Source organism: Natator depressus, chromosome 1, assembly GCF_965152275.1.
Source record: "Natator depressus isolate rNatDep1 chromosome 1, rNatDep2.hap1, whole genome shotgun sequence".
In the NCBI taxonomy this organism is placed as follows: Eukaryota; Metazoa; Chordata; order Testudines; family Cheloniidae; genus Natator; species Natator depressus.
In genome coordinates, this window is record NC_134234.1 from 6,358,975 (window position 1) to 6,376,213 (window position 17,239).

At 47.5% G+C, this 17,239-nt stretch overlaps 1 pseudogene; it reads right to left on the minus strand.

Annotated features, from left to right (window-relative positions):
* Nucleotides 1-1,067: 1,067 nt before the first annotated feature.
* On the minus strand, nucleotides 1,068-1,997 carry LOC141988308 (olfactory receptor 51G2-like; annotated as a pseudogene).
* Between the last annotated feature and the right edge of the window lie 15,242 nt (nucleotides 1,998-17,239).

Below are 17,239 nucleotides of genomic sequence, written 5' to 3' on the forward strand. Positions count from 1 at the left end.
ACACTTATCTATCTCAGCTATCACTACAGACTTTGCTCTGGACATAGAGGAACAGAACTGGCCCAACTTACATTCTTTTGGGAAGCCAAGGAGTTCTTGGGACCAGTGGCGTAGCTAGAACTGGAAAACTGGATGGGCCACCTTTCAGGAGTGGGGTTACAGAGGGGACGGGAAACCTGTATGTGTCCCACTTTTGCCTTTTGAAAAACAGTCACCCTACACTGAATGGGCTGGGCCGGAAAAGGAGCTAGCTGTGCCTCTGTGGGGGAGTTGAGGACCATCTCAAGCATCTGGGGCAGTACAAACGAAGGAGAGGAGAAGAGAATTTTGCCTTGAGTCTCTTGCCAGGTCTTCTGTGTGTCAGACCCTCACTCACACATGCAGATCTGTTCTGCTTTGGTGGGGATTGCGCTCAGCAGGTATGTGATGTGTACAGACATCAATAGGGCTCCCTGAATGGCTTCTCCTAGGGCTCCTGCATTAACCATGTCTCTGACATGACTCTGTCACAAGGATGTGGCTGAGGGCATAGGGGAAGGGTGGGTGTCTGTGCCCCTTGAATATCCCTGTCCACAGCTGATGCAGTTCTCATAGATCACACAGCACCCAGAATGCTCAGGAAGGGCTAGGGGTGTGACTGCAGAACAGCTGTTCTCAGGGCCCGTGGATGTTTAGCCAGAGATGGGACAGTGACAGGCCAGGTGTAATGTGAAACATCATCCAACCCCCTTCACTTCATTGAATGTATCAACAGGAGTTCCGAGATCGGAGCAGACTCCGATATGGCTCTTTATGGGCCAGCATCTCACCAGTCACCAGGTTCTCCACAAACACAGTCACTTTGTAATGCTGTTGCCTGCCTTGGTCTCCTTCCCCCAGTGCACTGTCATCTCTCCCCAGCCCCTCTCCCATTGCCCCAGGCCTTAGACTCCACCTGAACGTCTAGCTACACAGTGCAGATCAGTAGCTCATGTCGTCTCGGAGGTAAGGGTCCAGGATGGAATAGATGGCCCATGTTTTTTGGCTACCATGTCACCAGTGTTGGAGCTGGGTGATGAACTGACCCTTCACTTCACGAACACACTGATTATTCTCGCACAGAGGTGTTTGCTTTTCACACTGGGTTCATCAGGAGTGGAACCAGCAGGTAGATGTAGCCCAGGAGAATCTGAATCAAGGGAGGAGAGCCCTTTCCAAATCTGTGTAACACAGACAAGCCGAGCATTGGCATGTAGAAGAGCAGAACAGCACAGAGGTGGGAGACACAGGTGTTAAGGGCCCTGAGGCACTCCACGGTGGATGCGATGCTCAGCACTGTTTTGAGGATCATCACATAAGAGAGGCATATGAGCAGCGAGTCTAACCTCACCATTAAGAGTGTAGTAAACAAGCCATAGATGCTGTTGATTGAGATATCCGAACAAGCCATCTTCATGACGTCCTGGTGCAGGCAGTAGGAATGGGAGAGGACATTGGCTTGACAGTATTGGAACTGTTTCAGGAGAAAGGGGAGTGGGGTATTATGGCCACCCCTCTTAGCACAAACACCAGTCCCATCTTGGCTGTTCTCGGCAGGGTTAAGATGGAGACATATCTCAGCGGGTCACGGATTGCAACAAAGCGGTCAAAGGCCATCAACAAGAGCATGGAGGATTCAATGCATTGAAGTGAGTGGATGAAGAACAGCTGGGCTAAACAGGCATTGAGGTTGATCTCCATAGAGTTAAATAAGAATATACCCAGTGTTGTCGGCATGGTGGTTATTGATATGCCAAGGTCTGTGACGGCCAACATGGAAAGGAAAATGTACATGGGCTCAAGCCATGGTGGCTTGGATCTTTTTTTATAATGAACAGAATGAGTGAATTTCCTACTATGGAAATAACATACATTAAGCAGAAGGGGATAGATATCCAGAGATGGATATCTTCCTCCCCAGGTATCCCTGTGAGATGGAACACTGCACAGTTGAATTTGGTGTCATTGACAGCTGACATAATATACTGGGCAGGTCCGAGGAGTGCTGAACTTTACTTCCTGAAACAAAAAAGAACAGGAGACTATATGATATTTAACACGACATCTTTCTGCTCTCAGTGCAAGTCTAGAGACTCCCAGGATATCAAGGAATATCAGCAAAAACATAATCTTGGATTTACACCACAAATAGGAAGATAGACACTGCCAGATTGGAGCAGACCTGTAGTCCATCTAGCCCAGTATGCAATGGCCAGTTCCAGATGCTTCAGAGAAAGGTGGAAGAAGCCCTACAATAGACAGGTATGAGATAACTTGCTCCCAGGGAAAGCTTCCCCTTTACACCCATTAATCAGACACATTTTGTGATGGAAATCTGGAAGGTTTAGAGCCCTTCCAAGAGTTTTGAAAACTATCCTCACTACTGTAATGGAATGTTATCATTACACATAAAAATATCCAGTCCGTCTTTGAATTCTTCTAAGCTCTTGGCCCCATTGATATCTTGTGGCTGGGAGTTCCATAGCCCATTTGAACACTTTGTGATTTTACAATTGTGACTTTACCAAAGACACCCTTTCTTGCTCTTCACTTCTGAGTGTTGCCCATTGTATCATGAGCAGGTCCTCAAAGAATCAATCCTGAAGCACTTACATGAGAGGAAAGTGATCAGGAACAGTCAGCATGGATTCACCAAGGGAAGGTCATGCCTGACTAATCTAATCGCCTTTTATGATGAGATTACTGGTTCTGTGGATGAAGGGAAAGCAGTGGATGTATTGTTTCTTGACTTTAGCAAAGCTTTTGACACGGTCTCCCACAGTATTCTTGTCAGCAAGTTAAGGAAGTATGGGCTAGATGAATGCACTATAAGGTGGGTAGAAAGCTGGCTAGATTGTCGGGCTCAACGGGTAGTGATCAATGGCTCCATGTCTAGTTGGCAGCCGGTGTCAAGTGGAGTGCCCCAGGGGTCGGTCCTGGGGCCGGTTTTGTTCAATATCTTCATAAATGATCTGGAGGATGGTGTGGATTGCACTCTCAGCAAATTTGCAGATGATACTAAACTGGGAGGAGTGGTAGATACGCTGGAGGGGAGGGATAGGATACAGAAGGACCTAGACAAATTGGAGGATTGGGCCAAAAGAAATCTGATGAGGTTCAATAAGGATAAGTGCAGGGTCCTGCACTTAGGATGGAAGAATCCAATGCACCGCTACAGACTAGGGACCGAATGGCTAGGCAGCAGTTCTGCGGAAAAGGACCTAGGGGTGACAGTGGACGAGAAGCTGGATATGAGTCAACAGTGTGCCCTTGTTGCCAAGAAGGCCAATGGCATTTTGGGATGTATAAGTAGAGGCATAGCGAGCAGATCGAGGGATGTGGTCGTTCCCCTCTATTCGACACTGGTGAGGCCTCATCTGGAGTACTGTGTCCAGTTTTGGGCCCCACACTACAAGAAGGATGTGGATAAATTGGAGAGAGTCCAGCGAAGGGCAACAAAAATGATTAGGGGTCTAGAGCACATGACTTATGAAGAGAGGCTGAGGGAGCTGGGATTGTTTAGTCTGCAGAAGAGAAGAATGAGGGGGGATTTGATAGCTGCTTTCAACTACCTGAAAGGGGGTTCCAAAGAGGATGGCTCTAGACTGTTCTCAATGGTAGCAGATGACAGAACGAGGAGTAATGGTCTCAAGTTGCAATGGGGGAGGTTTAGATTGGATATTAGGAAAAACTTTTTCACTAAGAGGGTGGTGAAACACTGGAATGCGTTACCTAGGGAGGTGGTAGAATCTCCTTCCTTAGAGGTTTTTAAGGTCAGGCTTGACAAAGCCCAGGCTGGGATGACTTAACTGGGAATTGGTCCTGCTTCGAGCAGGGGGTTGGACTAGATGACCTTCTGGGGTCCCTTCCAACCCTGATATTCTATGATTCTATGATTCTATGTGTATAAAAACATGGAAAGTGCATTGTATTTATCTGTTCTACCACTATCTCTTAATTCAGTAACACTGACTTGAACTGCATCACTCTAGATTTACATGTATCAGAGGGGTAGCCATGTTAGTCTGTATCCACAAAAACAATGAGGAGTGCGGTGGTACCTTAAAGACTTAGAGATTTCTTTGGGCATAAGCTTTCATGGGTTAAAAAAAAACCACTTCTTCAAAGGCAAATGAATCTGATGCATCTGAAGAAATGGGGTTTTTACCAACGAAAGCTTATGCCCAAATAAATCTGTTAGTCTTTAAGGTGCCGCCAGATTTATATGGTAAATTCAATCAGAACTGGGATCTATTAACTTTCCCTTACCAAATGCTCCCCCGATACACTCTGACCCCCAAGAATCCCACCAAGAGGAGCTGAAGTGCTTTGTCTGGCCAATGTTGACTGAATCCAGAGAGTTTGATCACTGTACAGACTTCTCTTCATCCTCACAGGACCAGCATCTTGTCACCGTGCAAGGGTCTGTAGATATCTGGCAAGTTACAAGGCAGTTAATTCAGTTGTCCGGGTGAGGGGTTGACATCACAAATGGGTGAATAGTGCAAACACTAGGTTTCCACTACTATCCACTTGAGTTTGCATGTTACTTCAGCCAGGCTCGTGTAACAGGTGATGGGCGTAAATTACATACAACCACTATTACATTCCCCTTCCCTGCAACTCAGCTCTACTCTGCTGAAAGGGAGACCAGGGGTTCTGTGCTCGCATGACTTTTTGGAAGTCTTGCACAGGTATTTCAGAGGGGTTGTGTTTATGGCCCTGAATGTCAGTTTTAGACACAGCTTCTTGGCAGTTTCCAGGGGACAGAATCATACAACTGTTCACTGAATGAAGAGTTAATAGCACAAACCCATCGCTAAGAGTATGTGGTGCACTTCTGGAATAATTACTAAAGTAAAAGCCATTAAGCAGTAACTTTACCACTACTCCTTCCTGTAGAACAACTCTGCTGCTGGTTTTTGATACACATGCATGTCATGAAAGATTGATGTGTAATATTTGTATTACAATGAAAAGTTTTGGCATAATTTTTACACATCTGTACTTTAGTATACACATGTCAACCCATTCTTTAGCTTTTGATCTTCTTTCAGAGATGATTTCTCAGGTTAGAGTGGGACTACATTTGTTATCTGGATTTCTTCAGAACCTGAAAAGATTGCAGCCCTCATTCAGTTGCTTGTCAGTAAACAAAAGTCCAGTAGCTCCTCTGTCCCTCATTTAATAGCTTCCTGGATCTCCTCAGGTTCTCTTCTGTCAGTCTGTAGCCTGTATCCAGTGTGGTAACAGGCATTGGGATCAGTATAGAAAATATTCCTTCTCTGAGCTCTCACTCTTTAGTACATAAAAAGAACAGGAGTATTTGTGGCACCTTAGAGATTAACAAATTTATTAGAGCATAAACTTTCATGGACTACATCCCACTTCATTGGATGCATACAATGGAACATATAGTAAGAAGATATACAGAGAAGATGGAAGTTGCCATACAAACTGTAAGAGGCTAATTAATTAAAATGAGCTATTATCAGCGGGAGAAAAATACTTTTGTGGTGATAATCAAGATGGCCCATTTAAACAGTTGACAAGAAGGTGTGAGGATACTTAACATGGGGAAATAGATTCAATATGTGTAATGACCAAGCCACTCCCAGTCTCTATTCAAACCCAAGTTAATTGTATCTAGTTTGCATATCAATTCAAGCTCAGCAGTTTCTCGTTGGAGTCTGTTTTTGAAGCTTTTCTGTCGCAGAATTGCCACCCTTAAGTCTTTTACTGAGTGGCCAGAGAGGTTGAAGTGTTCTCCTACCGGTTTTTGAATGTTATGATTCCTGATGTCAGATTTGTGTCCATTTATTCTTTTGCGTAGAGACTGTCTGGTTTGGCCAATGTACATAGCAGAGGGGCATTGCTGGCACATGATGGCATATATCACATTGGTAGATGTGCAGGTGAATGAGCCCCTGATGGAATGGCTAATGTGATTAGCTCCTATGATGGTGTCACTTGAATAAATATGTGGACAGAGTTGGCCTCAGGCTTTGTTGCAAGGATAGGTTCCTGGCTTAGTGTTTTCGTTGTGTGGTGTGTGGTTGCTGGAGAGTATTTGCTTCAGGATGGGGGCTGTCTGTAAGTGAGGACTGGTCTGACTCCCAAGATCTGTGAGAGTGAGGGATCATTTTTCAGGATAGGTTGTTCATCTTTGATGATGCGCTGGAGAGGTTTTAGTTGGGGGCTGAAGGTGACAGCTAGTGGTGTTCTTTTATTTTCTTTGTTGCGCCTGTCCTGTAGTAGGTGACTTCTGGGTACTCTTCTGGCTCTGTCAATCTGCTTTTGCACTTCAGCAGGTGGGTATTGTAGTTTTAAGGATGTTCGATAGAGATCTTGTAGTTGTTTATCTGTGTCTGAGGGATTAGAGCAAATGCAGTTGTATCTTAGAGCTTGGCTGTAGACAATGGATCATGTGGTTTGTCCGGGATGGAAGCTGGAGGCATGTAGGTAAGTATAGCGGTCAGTAGGTTTCCAGTATGGGGTAATGTTTATGTGACCATCACTTATTAGCACTGTAGTGTCCAGGAAATGGACCGCTTGTGTGGATTGGTCCAGGCTGAGGTTGATGATGGGATGGAAATTGTTGAAATCATGGTGGAATCCCTCAAGGGCTTCTTTTCCATGGGTCCAGATGATGAAGATGTCATCAATGTAGAGCAAGTAGAGTAGGGGCGTTAGGGGACGAGACCTAAGGAAGTGTTGTTCTAAGTCAGCCATAAAAATGTTGGCATACTGTGGGCCACTAACTTGAACGTATATAATGTCCCCAAATGTGAAATAGTTGTGGGTGAGGATAAAATCACAAAGTTTTCTGAGCCTTTGGGGTGCACCTATTTCAGAGTTTCTAGCTTTTCTGAAACTCAATTTTTCAGAAAACAGAAAGCTGAGGTTCCTGCACTGTCTCTTGATCCCAGAAATTGGGGCTTTAAAACAGACAGGAAATAGTGAGAGTCTCCCAATAAAATTGCAGGAGCTGGCATTGCTGCCTATCTCTGAAGAGGGGCACCCACAAACGAAGGCACTGAGGGTTACTTAGTGGACATTTCTGGTCACATAGTCCATCAGTGGCAGAGACACTGTGTCCCTCTGCATTGGACTACAGAGCCCCCAGTGGTAAGGACCTAGGTTACCCCACAGACAGCCAGACATAACAGTGATAGGCTCACAGAGTCACTGGGTACCTGGTGCACAGCTCAGAGGATCTCCTCCAGTTTCCCAGATATGAGATATATACACATTGCCTAAGCATGGTCATGCACATTCCAAATAGAAAGGAGCGTGACTGAAGCCCAGGTCCAAATGCCTGCTGCTCACTCTCTCTTGCACACAAACAACCCCCTCCCACGGATTCAGCTGTCCCCAAACTTGCTGATGATGGAAATTTGGATGCAGGGTGTGAGGTCTATCTCCAGTGCTAGAGCACCTCTCAGTGCTCATGGACCGGGTGCGGGGTCAGGATCAGACCAAGGGAGAGCCCAGCAGGGCTCTGTACAGCCAGGTAATGCTTTCCAGGTCCTTTGCTCTCTGAAAGAACATCCTGATTGCCCTCTTGCTGCTGAGCTGCAGGAGAGGCCCAGAACTCCCTTGTCAAAGGGAGCTGTGCTAATGACAGGCCTCATCACAAAGGGGTGTTGGGAAGAATTCAGGTTCTCCACCTAGTGCCCCAGATCGTACTTTTGAGGCATAGAGAGCTAAAAATCTCTCTAAGCCCTGGTCTGACTAGGAGTTGAGGTTGAATTTAGTTGCATTAAATCGATTTAACCCTGCACCCGTCCACACAACGAAGTCCTTTTTTCTACTTAAAGGGCTCTTAAAATCGATTTCCTTACTCCATCCCCGACAAGGGGATTAGTGCTGAGATCGGCCTTGCCGGGTCGAATTTGGGGTACTGTGGACGCAATTAGACGGTATTGGCCTCCGGGAGCTATCCCAGAGTGCTCCAGTGTGACCGATCTGGACAGTGCTCTTAATTCAGATGCACGCGCCAGGTAGAGAGGAAAAGGCCCTCAAACTTTTGAATTTCAATTTCCTGTTTGGCCAGTGTGGCAAGCTGCAGGTGACCATGCAGAGCTCATCAGCAGAGGTGACCATGATGGAGTCCCAGAATCGCAAAAGAGCTCCAGCATGGACTGAACGAGAGGTACGGGATCTGATCACTGTATGGGGAGAGGAATCTATGCTATCAGAACTATGTTCCAGTTTTCGAAATGCCAAAACATTTGTCAAAATCTCCCAGGGCATGAAGGACAGAGGCCATAACAGGGACCTGAAGCAGTGCCGTGTGAAACTTAAGGAGCTGAGGCAAGCCTACCAGAAAACCAGAGAGGCGAACGGCCGCTCCGGGTCAGAGCCCCAAACATGCCGCTTCTATGATGAGCTGCATGCCATTTTAGGGGGTTCAGTCACCACCACCCCAGCCTTGTTGTCTGACTCCTTCAATGGAGAGGGAGGCAACACAGAAGCAGGTTTTGGGGACGAGGAAGATGATGATGATGAGATTGTAGATAGCTCACAGCAAGCAAGCGGAGAAACCGGTTTTTCCGACAGCCAGGAACTGTTTCTCACCCTGGACCTGGAGCCAGTACCCCCCAAACCCACCCAAGGCTGCCTCCTGGACCCGTCAGGTGGAGAAGGGACCTCTGGTGAGTGTACCTTTTAAAATACTATACATGGTTTAAAAGCAAGCATGTTTAATGATTAATTTGCCTTTGTGGTTCTCCTGGATGTACTCCCAAAGCCTTTGCAAAAGGTTTCTGGGGAGGGCAGCCTTATTCCATCCACCATGGTAGGACACTTTACCACTCCAGGTCAGTAGCATGTACTCGGGAATCATTGTAGAACAAAGCATTGCAGTGTATATTTGCTGGCGTTCAAAAAACATCCGTTCTTTATCTCGCTGTGTTATCCTCAGGAGAGTGATATCATTCATGGTCACCTGGTTGAAATAGGGTGCTTTTCTTAAGGGGACATTCAGAGGTTCCTGCTGGGCTGTTTGCCTGTGGCTGAACAGAAATGTTCCCCGCTGTTAGCCACGGGGAGGGGGGAGGGGCTAGCCACATGCTGGGGGGAGGCAAAATGCAACCTTGGAACGAAAGCACATGTGCTATGTATGTAATATTAACAGCAAGGTTTACCGTGAAAGAGTGTACCCATTGTTCTATAAAGTGTGTCTTTTTAAATACCACTGTCCCTTTTTTTTTTCTCTACCAGCTGCATGTGTTTCAAGGATCACAGGATTTTCTCCTTCCCAGAGGCTAGTGAAGATTAGAAGGCCAAAAAAACGCACTCGCGATGAAATGTTCTCTGAGCTCATGCTGTCCTCCCACACTGACATAGCACAGATGAATGCATGGAGGCAGACAATGTCAGAGTGCAGGAAAGCACAAAATGACCGGGAGGAGAGGTGGCAGGCTGAAGAGAGTAAGTGGTGGGCTGAAGAGAAGGCTGAAGCTGAAAGGTGGTGGCAGCGTGATGAGAGGAGGCAGGATTCAATGCTGAGGCTGCTGGAGGATCAAACTAATATGCTCCAGCATATGGTTGAGCTGCAGGAAAGGCAGCAGGAGCACAGACAGCCGCTACAGCCCCTGTGTAACCAACCGCCCCCTTCCAAGTTCCATAGCCTCCTCACCCAGACGCCCAAGAACGCGGTGGGGCGGGGCCTCTGGCCTCCCAGCCACTCCACCCCAGGGGATTGCCCAAGCAACAGAAGGCTGGCATTCAATAAGTTTTAAAGTTTTAAACTTTTAAAGTGCTGTGTGGCCTTGTCCTTCCCTCCTCCACCACCCCTCCCTGTGCTTCTCTCCTCCACCACCCCTCCTCGGCTACCTTAGTAGTTATCACCCTATTTGTGTGATGAACTAATAAAGAATGAATGAATGTGAAGCAACAATGACTTTATTGCCTCTGCAAGCGGTGATCGAAGGGGGGAGGAGAGGGTGGTTAGCTTACAGGGAAGTAGAGTGAACCAAGGGGCGGGGGGTTTCACCAAGAAGAAACAAACAGAACTTTCACACAGTAGCCTGGCCAGTCATGAAACTGGTTTTCAAAGCTTCTCTGAGGTGCACCATGTCCTCCTGTGCTTTTCTAACTGCCCTGGTGTCTGGCTGTGTGTAACCCGCGGCCAAGCGATTTGTGGAGCGCACAGCAAGCAGTAATAACAGTGGGAATATTGGTTTAGCTGAGGTCTAACCTAGTCAGTAAACTGCGCCAGCATGCTTTTAAATGTCCAAATGCACATTCTACCACCATTCTGCACTTGCTCAGCCTGTAGTTGCACAGCTCCTGACTGCTGTCCAGGCTGCCTGTGTACGGCTTCATGAGCCATGGCATTTAGGGGTAGGCTGGGTCCCCAAGGATAACTATAGGCATTTCAACATCCCCACCAGTTATTTTCTGGTCTGGGAATAAAGTCCCTTCCTGCAGCTTTTGAAACAGACCAGAGTTCCTGAAGATGAGAGTGTCATGTACCTTTCCTGGCCATCCCACGCTGATGTTGGTGAAACGTCTCTTGTGATCCACCAGTGCTTGCAGCACTATTGAAAAGTACCCCTTGCGGTTTATGTACTCGCCGGCTTGGTGCTCCGGTGCCAAGATAGGGATATGGGTTCTGTCTATTGCCCCACCACTGTTAGGGAATCCCATTGCAGAAAAGCCATCCACTATGACCTGCACGTTTCCCAGGGTCACTACCCTTGATATCAGCAGATCTTTGATTGTTTTGGCTACTTGCATCACAGCAGCCCCCACAGTAGATTTGCCCACTCCAAATTGATTCCCGACTGACCGGTAGCTGTCTGGCATTGCAAGCTTCCACAGGGCTATTGCCACTCGCTTCTCAACTGTGAGAGCTGCTCTCATCTTGGTATTCATGCACTTCAGGGCAGGGGAAAGCAAGTCACAAAGTTCCATGAAAGTGCCCTTACGCATGCGAAAGTTTTGCAGCCACTGGGGATCGTCCCAGACCTGCAACACTATGCGGTCCCACCACTCTGTGCTTGTTTCCCGGGCCCAGAATTGGCATTCCACTGCAGGAGCCAGCCCCATTAGCACCATGATGCCCACATTGCCAGGGCCTGTGCTTTGAGAGAAGTCTGTGTCCATGTCCTCATCACTCCCGTCACCGCCTACTGACGTCGCCTACTGGCCGGTTTCGCTTTGCCAGGTTCTGGTGCTGCATATTCTGCTGGATAATGCGTGTGGTGTTTAATGTGCTCCTAATTGCCAAAGTGATCTGAGCGGCCTCCATGCTTGCCATCGTATGGCGTCTGCACAGAAAAAAGGCACAGAACAATTGTCTGCCGTTGCCCTGAAGGAGGGAGGGGCAACTGATGACATGACTTACAGGGTTGGCTTACAGGGAATTAAAATCAACAAAGGGGGTGTCTTTGCGAGAAACTGAATGGCCCCCTCAAGGATAGAACTCAAAACCTCAAGGATAGAACTCAAAACTGGGTTTAGCAAGCCATTGATTTCACAGAGGGAGGGAGGGAGGAGAAAATGAATACAAAACAAATCTGGTCTATTTCTTGTTTTGAGCCACTTCATCTATCTTTATACATCTTGCTGGCAGCAGACTGTGCAGTACGACCGCTAGCCATCGTCACCTCCTGGGTGCTCGGCAGAAGACGGTGCAGTATGACTGCTGGCCATCGTCTTCTGCTAGCTGCAGATTAAAAGACAGTGCACTGCCGGTAGGACTCAATCGCCATGAGACGAAACAAGGGAAACGACCTGGCTGAGTCACTCCCATGTTTGCCCAGGCGCCCGGTTAAAAGAGCACCCAGGACTACGTCGACGACGGCTACCAGTCATACTGCACTGTCTGCTGCCAAAAGGCGATAAGCTGCTGCTGTGTAGCAATGCAGTACCACGTCTGCCAGCACCCAGGAGACATACAGTGAGCTGAGCGGGCTCCATGCTTGCCGTGGTATGGCGTCTGCACAGGTAACTCAAGAAAAAAGGCTCAAAACGATTGTCTGCCCTTGCTTTCACGGAGGGAGAAAGGGAACAGGGGCCTGACGATATGTACCCAGAACCACCCGCAACAATGTTTTAGTCCCATCAGGCACTGGGATTTCCACCCAGAATTCAAAATGGCGGCAGAGACTGCGGGAACTCTGGGATAGCTACCCACAGTGCAACACTCTGGAAGTCGATGGTTGCCTCGGTACTGTGGACAAACCCCGCCGACGACATGCACTTAGAGCATTTGTGTGGGGACATAGAATCATAGAATCATAGAATCATAGAATATCAGGGTTGGAAGGGACCCCAGAAGGTCATCTAGTCCAACCCCCTGCTCGAAGCAGGACCAATTCCCAGTTAAGTCATCCCAGCCAGGGCTTTGTCAAGCCTGACCTTAAAAACCTCTAAGGAAGGAGATTCTACCACCTCCCTAGGTAACGCATTCCAGTGTTTCACCACCCTCTTAGTGAAAAAGTTTTTCCTAATATCCAATCTAAACCTCCCCCATTGCAACTTGAGACCATTACTCCTCGTTCTGTCATCTGCTACCATTGAGAACAGTCTAGAGCCATCCTCTTTGGAACCCCCTTTCAGGTAGTTGAAAGCAGCTATCAAATCCCCCCTCATTCTTCTCTTCTGCAGACTAAACAATCCCAGCTCCCTCAGCCTCTCTTCATAAGTCATGTGCTCTAGACCCCTAATCATTTTTGTTGCCCTTCGCTGGACTCTCTCCAATTTATCCACATCCTTCTTGTAGTGTGGGGCCCAAAACTGGACACAGTACTCCAGATGAGGCCTCACCAGTGTCGAATAGAGGGGAACGATCACATCCCTCGATCTGCTCGCTATGCCCCTACTTATACATCCCAAAATGCCATTGGCCTTCTTGGCAACAAGGGCACACTGTTGACTCATATCCAGCTTCTCGTCCACTGTCACCCCTAGGTCCTTTTCCGCAGAACTGCTGCCTAGCCATTCGGTCCCTAGTCTGTAGCGGTGCATTGGATTCTTCCATCCTAAGTGCAGGACCCTGCACTTATCCTTATTGAACCTCATCAGATTTCTTTTGGCCCAATCCTCCAATTTGTCTAGGTCCTTCTGTATCCTATCCCTCCCCTCCAGCGTATCTACCACTCCTCCCAGTTTAGTATCATCTGCAAATTTGCTGAGAGTGCAATCCACACCATCCTCCAGATCATTTATGAAGATATTGAACAAAACCGGCCCCAGGACCGACCCCTGGGGCACTCCACTTGACACCGGCTGCCAACTAGACATGGAGCCATTGATCACTACCCGTTGAGCCCGACAATCTAGCCAGCTTTCTACCCACCTTATAGTGCATTCATCTAGCCCATACTTCCTTAACTTGCTGACAAGAATACTGTGGGAGACCGTGTCAAAAGCTTTGCTAAAGTCAAGAAACAATACATCCACTGCTTTCCCTTCATCCACAGAACCAGTAATCTCATCATAAAAGGCGATTAGATTAGTCAGGCATGACCTTCCCTTGGTGAATCCATGCTGACTGTTCCTGATCACTTTCCTCTCATGTAAGTGCTTCAGGATTGATTCTTTGAGGACCTGCTCCATGATTTTTCCAGGGACTGAGGTGAGGCTGACCGGCCTGTAGTTCCCAGGATCCTCCTTCTTCCCTTTTTTAAAGATTGGCACTACATTAGCCTTTTTCCAGTCATCCGGGACTTCCCCCGTTCGCCACGAGTTTTCAAAGATAATGGCCAAGGGCTCTGCAATCACAGCCGCCAATTCCTTCAGCACTCTCGGATGTAACTCGTCCGGCCCCATGGACTTGTGCACGTCCAGCTTTTCTAAATAGTCCCTAACCACCTCTATCTCCACAGAGGGCTGGCCATCTCTTCCCCATTCTGTGATGCCCAGCGCAGCAGTCTGGGAGCTGACCTTGTTAGTGAAAACAGAGGCAAAAAAAGCATTGAGTACATTAGCTTTTTCCACATCCTCTGTCACTAGGTTGCCTCCCTCATTCAGTAAGGGGCCCACACTTTCCTTGGCTTTCTTCTTGTTGCCAACATACCTGAAGAAACCCTTCTTGTTACTCTTGACATCTCTTGCTAGCTGCAGCTCCAGGTGCGATTTGGCCCTCCTGATATCTTTCCTACATGCCCGAGCAATATTTTTATACTCTTCCCTGGTCATATGTGCAACCTTCCACTTCTTGTAAGCTTCTTTTTTATGTTTAAGATCCGCTAGGATTTCACCATTAAGCCAAGCTGGTCGCTTGCCATGTTTACTATTCTTTCGACTCATCGGGATGGTTTGTCCCTGTAACCTCAACAGGGATTCCTTGAAATACAGCCAGCTCTCCTGGACTCCTTTCCCCTTCATGTTAGTCCCCCAGGGGATCCTACCCATCCGCTCCCTGAGGGAGTCGAAGTCTGCTTTCCTGAAGTCCAGGGTCCGTATCCTGCTGCTTACCTTTCTTCCCTGCGTCAGGATCCTGAACTCAACCAACTCATGGTCACTGCCTCCCAGATTCCCATCCACTTTTGCTTCCCCCACTAATTCTACCCGGTTTGTGAGCAGCAGGTCAAGAAAAGCGCCCCCCCTAGTTGGCTCCCCTAGCACTTGCGCCAGAAAATTGTCCCCTACGCTTTCCAAAAACTTCCTGGATTGTCTATGCACCGCTGTATTGTTCTCCCAGCAGATATCAGGAAAATTAAAGTCACCCATGAGAATCAGGGCATGCGATCTAGTAGCTTCCGTGAGTTGCCGGAAGAAAGCCTCATCCACCTCATCCCCCTGGTCCGGTGGTCTATAGCAGACTCCCACCACTACATCACTCTTGTTGCACACACTTCTAAACTTAATCCAGAGACACTCAGGTTTTTCCACAGTTTCGTACCGGAGCTCTGAGCAGTCATACTGCTCCCTTACATACAGTGCTACTCCCCCACCTTTTCTGCCCTGCCTGTCCTTCCTGAACAGTTTATAACCATCCATGACTGTACTCCAGTCATGTGAGTTATCCCACCAAGTCTCTGTTATTCCAATCACGTCATAGTTCCTTGACATCACCAGGACCTCAAGTTCTCCCTGCTTGTTTCCAAGGCTTTGTGCATTTGTATATAAGCACTTGAGATAACCTGTTGATCGCCCCTCATTCCCAGTATGAGGCAGGAGCCCTCCCCTCACAGACATTCCTGCCTGTGCTTCCTCCCGGTATCCCGCTTTCCCACTTACCTCAGGGCTTTGGTCTCCTTCCCCCGGTGAACCTAGTTTAAAGCCCTCCTCACTAGGTTAGCCAGCCTGCTGGCAAAGATGCTCTTCCCTCTCTTCGTAAGATGGAGCCCGTCTCTGCCCAGCACTCCTCCTTCATGGAACACCATCCCATGGTCAAAGAATCCAAAGCCTTCTCTCCGACACCACCTGCGTAGCCATTCGTTGACTTCCACGATTCGACGGTCCCTACCCAGGCCTTACCCAGGTCCCTACCCAGGGACACACACAGTGAACTGTATAAAAATGCTTTCTACAAAACCGACTTATATACATTCGACCTAATTTTGTAGTGTAGACATACCCTAAGGCACTTAGCTCTGACTCCAAGAGCTATTGTAGCATCCAAGAGCCTCACAATCTGTAACATGTTTTTCAGCACCACACCCCGTGTGGTAGGGCAGTGCTGTTAATACCACTGGGAAGATCCAAAGGCCAGAAGGCACCATTGTGATCACCGAGTCTGAACGCCCGCATAGTACAGGCCAGAGACCTGCCCCACAATAAATCCTAGGGCAGAGCTGTTAGAATAACATCCTGCCTTGATTTAACAATTGTCAGTGATGGAGAATCTACCACAGCCCTTGGTAAATTGTTCCAATGGTTAATTACCCTCATTGTTAAAAAAATTGCACCTTAGTTTCAGTCTCAATGTGTCTAGCTTCAGCTTCCAGCCATTACATCCTGTTATAACTTTCTCTGCTAGACTGAAGAGCCCATGGTTAAATGTTTGTTCCTCATGCAGGTACTTACAGTCTGTGATCAAGTCACCCCTTAACCTTCTCTTCATTAACCTACATAGATTTTGCTCCTTCAGTATCTATTACGGCAGGTTTTCTAATCCTTTGATCATTCTCGTGTCTCTTCTCTGACCCCCATCCAATTTATCAATTTCCTTCTTGAACTCTAGCACCAGAATTGGACACAGGATTCCAGCAGTGGTCGCACCAGTCTCAAATACAGAGGGGAAATAACCTTTCTGCTCCTACTCAAGATTCCCAGGGTTGTTCCTCCTGGATTGCACTTGCTTTTTTGGCCGTAGCCTAACACTGGGAGCTCCTGTTCAGCTGATTATCCACTATGGTCCCCCAATTCTTTTTCAGAGTCACTGTGTGATGGGGTGAATCACAGAAAACCCCTTGGAAACTGCCAACTGATGTGCTGAGACTACTTGTAACCCATTTTCCCTGCCAGCTTGGGACTCCAGAACCTTGCCAGTTTGAGCCAGATATGCTAGCCTCGTACAAAGCCAGACCCAGGTCTGAACCACATCCACCAAAAACTGCAGGCTTAACTGAAAACAGCTTAAGAAGAGCCTCTAACACTCAGATGCCCAGCTCCCAATGGGGTCCAAACCCCAAATAAATCAATTTTACCCTGTATAAAGGTTAAACAGGGTAAACTCGTAAATTGTTCGCCCTCTATAATACTGATAGAGATGCATAGCTGTTTGCCCCCCCCCCCCGTATTAATACATACTCTGGATTAATTAATAAGTAAAAAGTGATTTTATTAACTGCAAAAAGTAGGATGCATCCGATGAAGTGAGCTGTAGCTCACGAAAGCTTATACTCAAATAAATTGGTTAGTCTCTAAGGTGCCACAAGTACTCCTTTTCTTTTTACAGGCTAGTCTCCTTTTAGTCTGGGTTCAGCAATCACTCACACCCCCTTGAATACTGTCCTTTGTTCCAGTTTCTTTCAGGCATCCTTTCGGGGTGGAGAGGCTATCTCTTGAGCCAGCTGAAGACAAAATAGAGGGGTGTCCCAGAGGCTTAAATAGACTTTCTCTTGTAGGTGGAGACCCGCTCCTTTCTCCTATGCAAAATCCAGCTCCAAGATGGAGTTTTGTTGCCACATGGGCAGGTCACATGGCTGTGCATGATTCAGTTTTTACAGGCAGCAGCCATTGCCCACATGCTATCTTGAATGTCTCCAGGAAGACTTCTTATGTGGATTGCAGTCTTCCAAGATCCATTGTCAGTTAT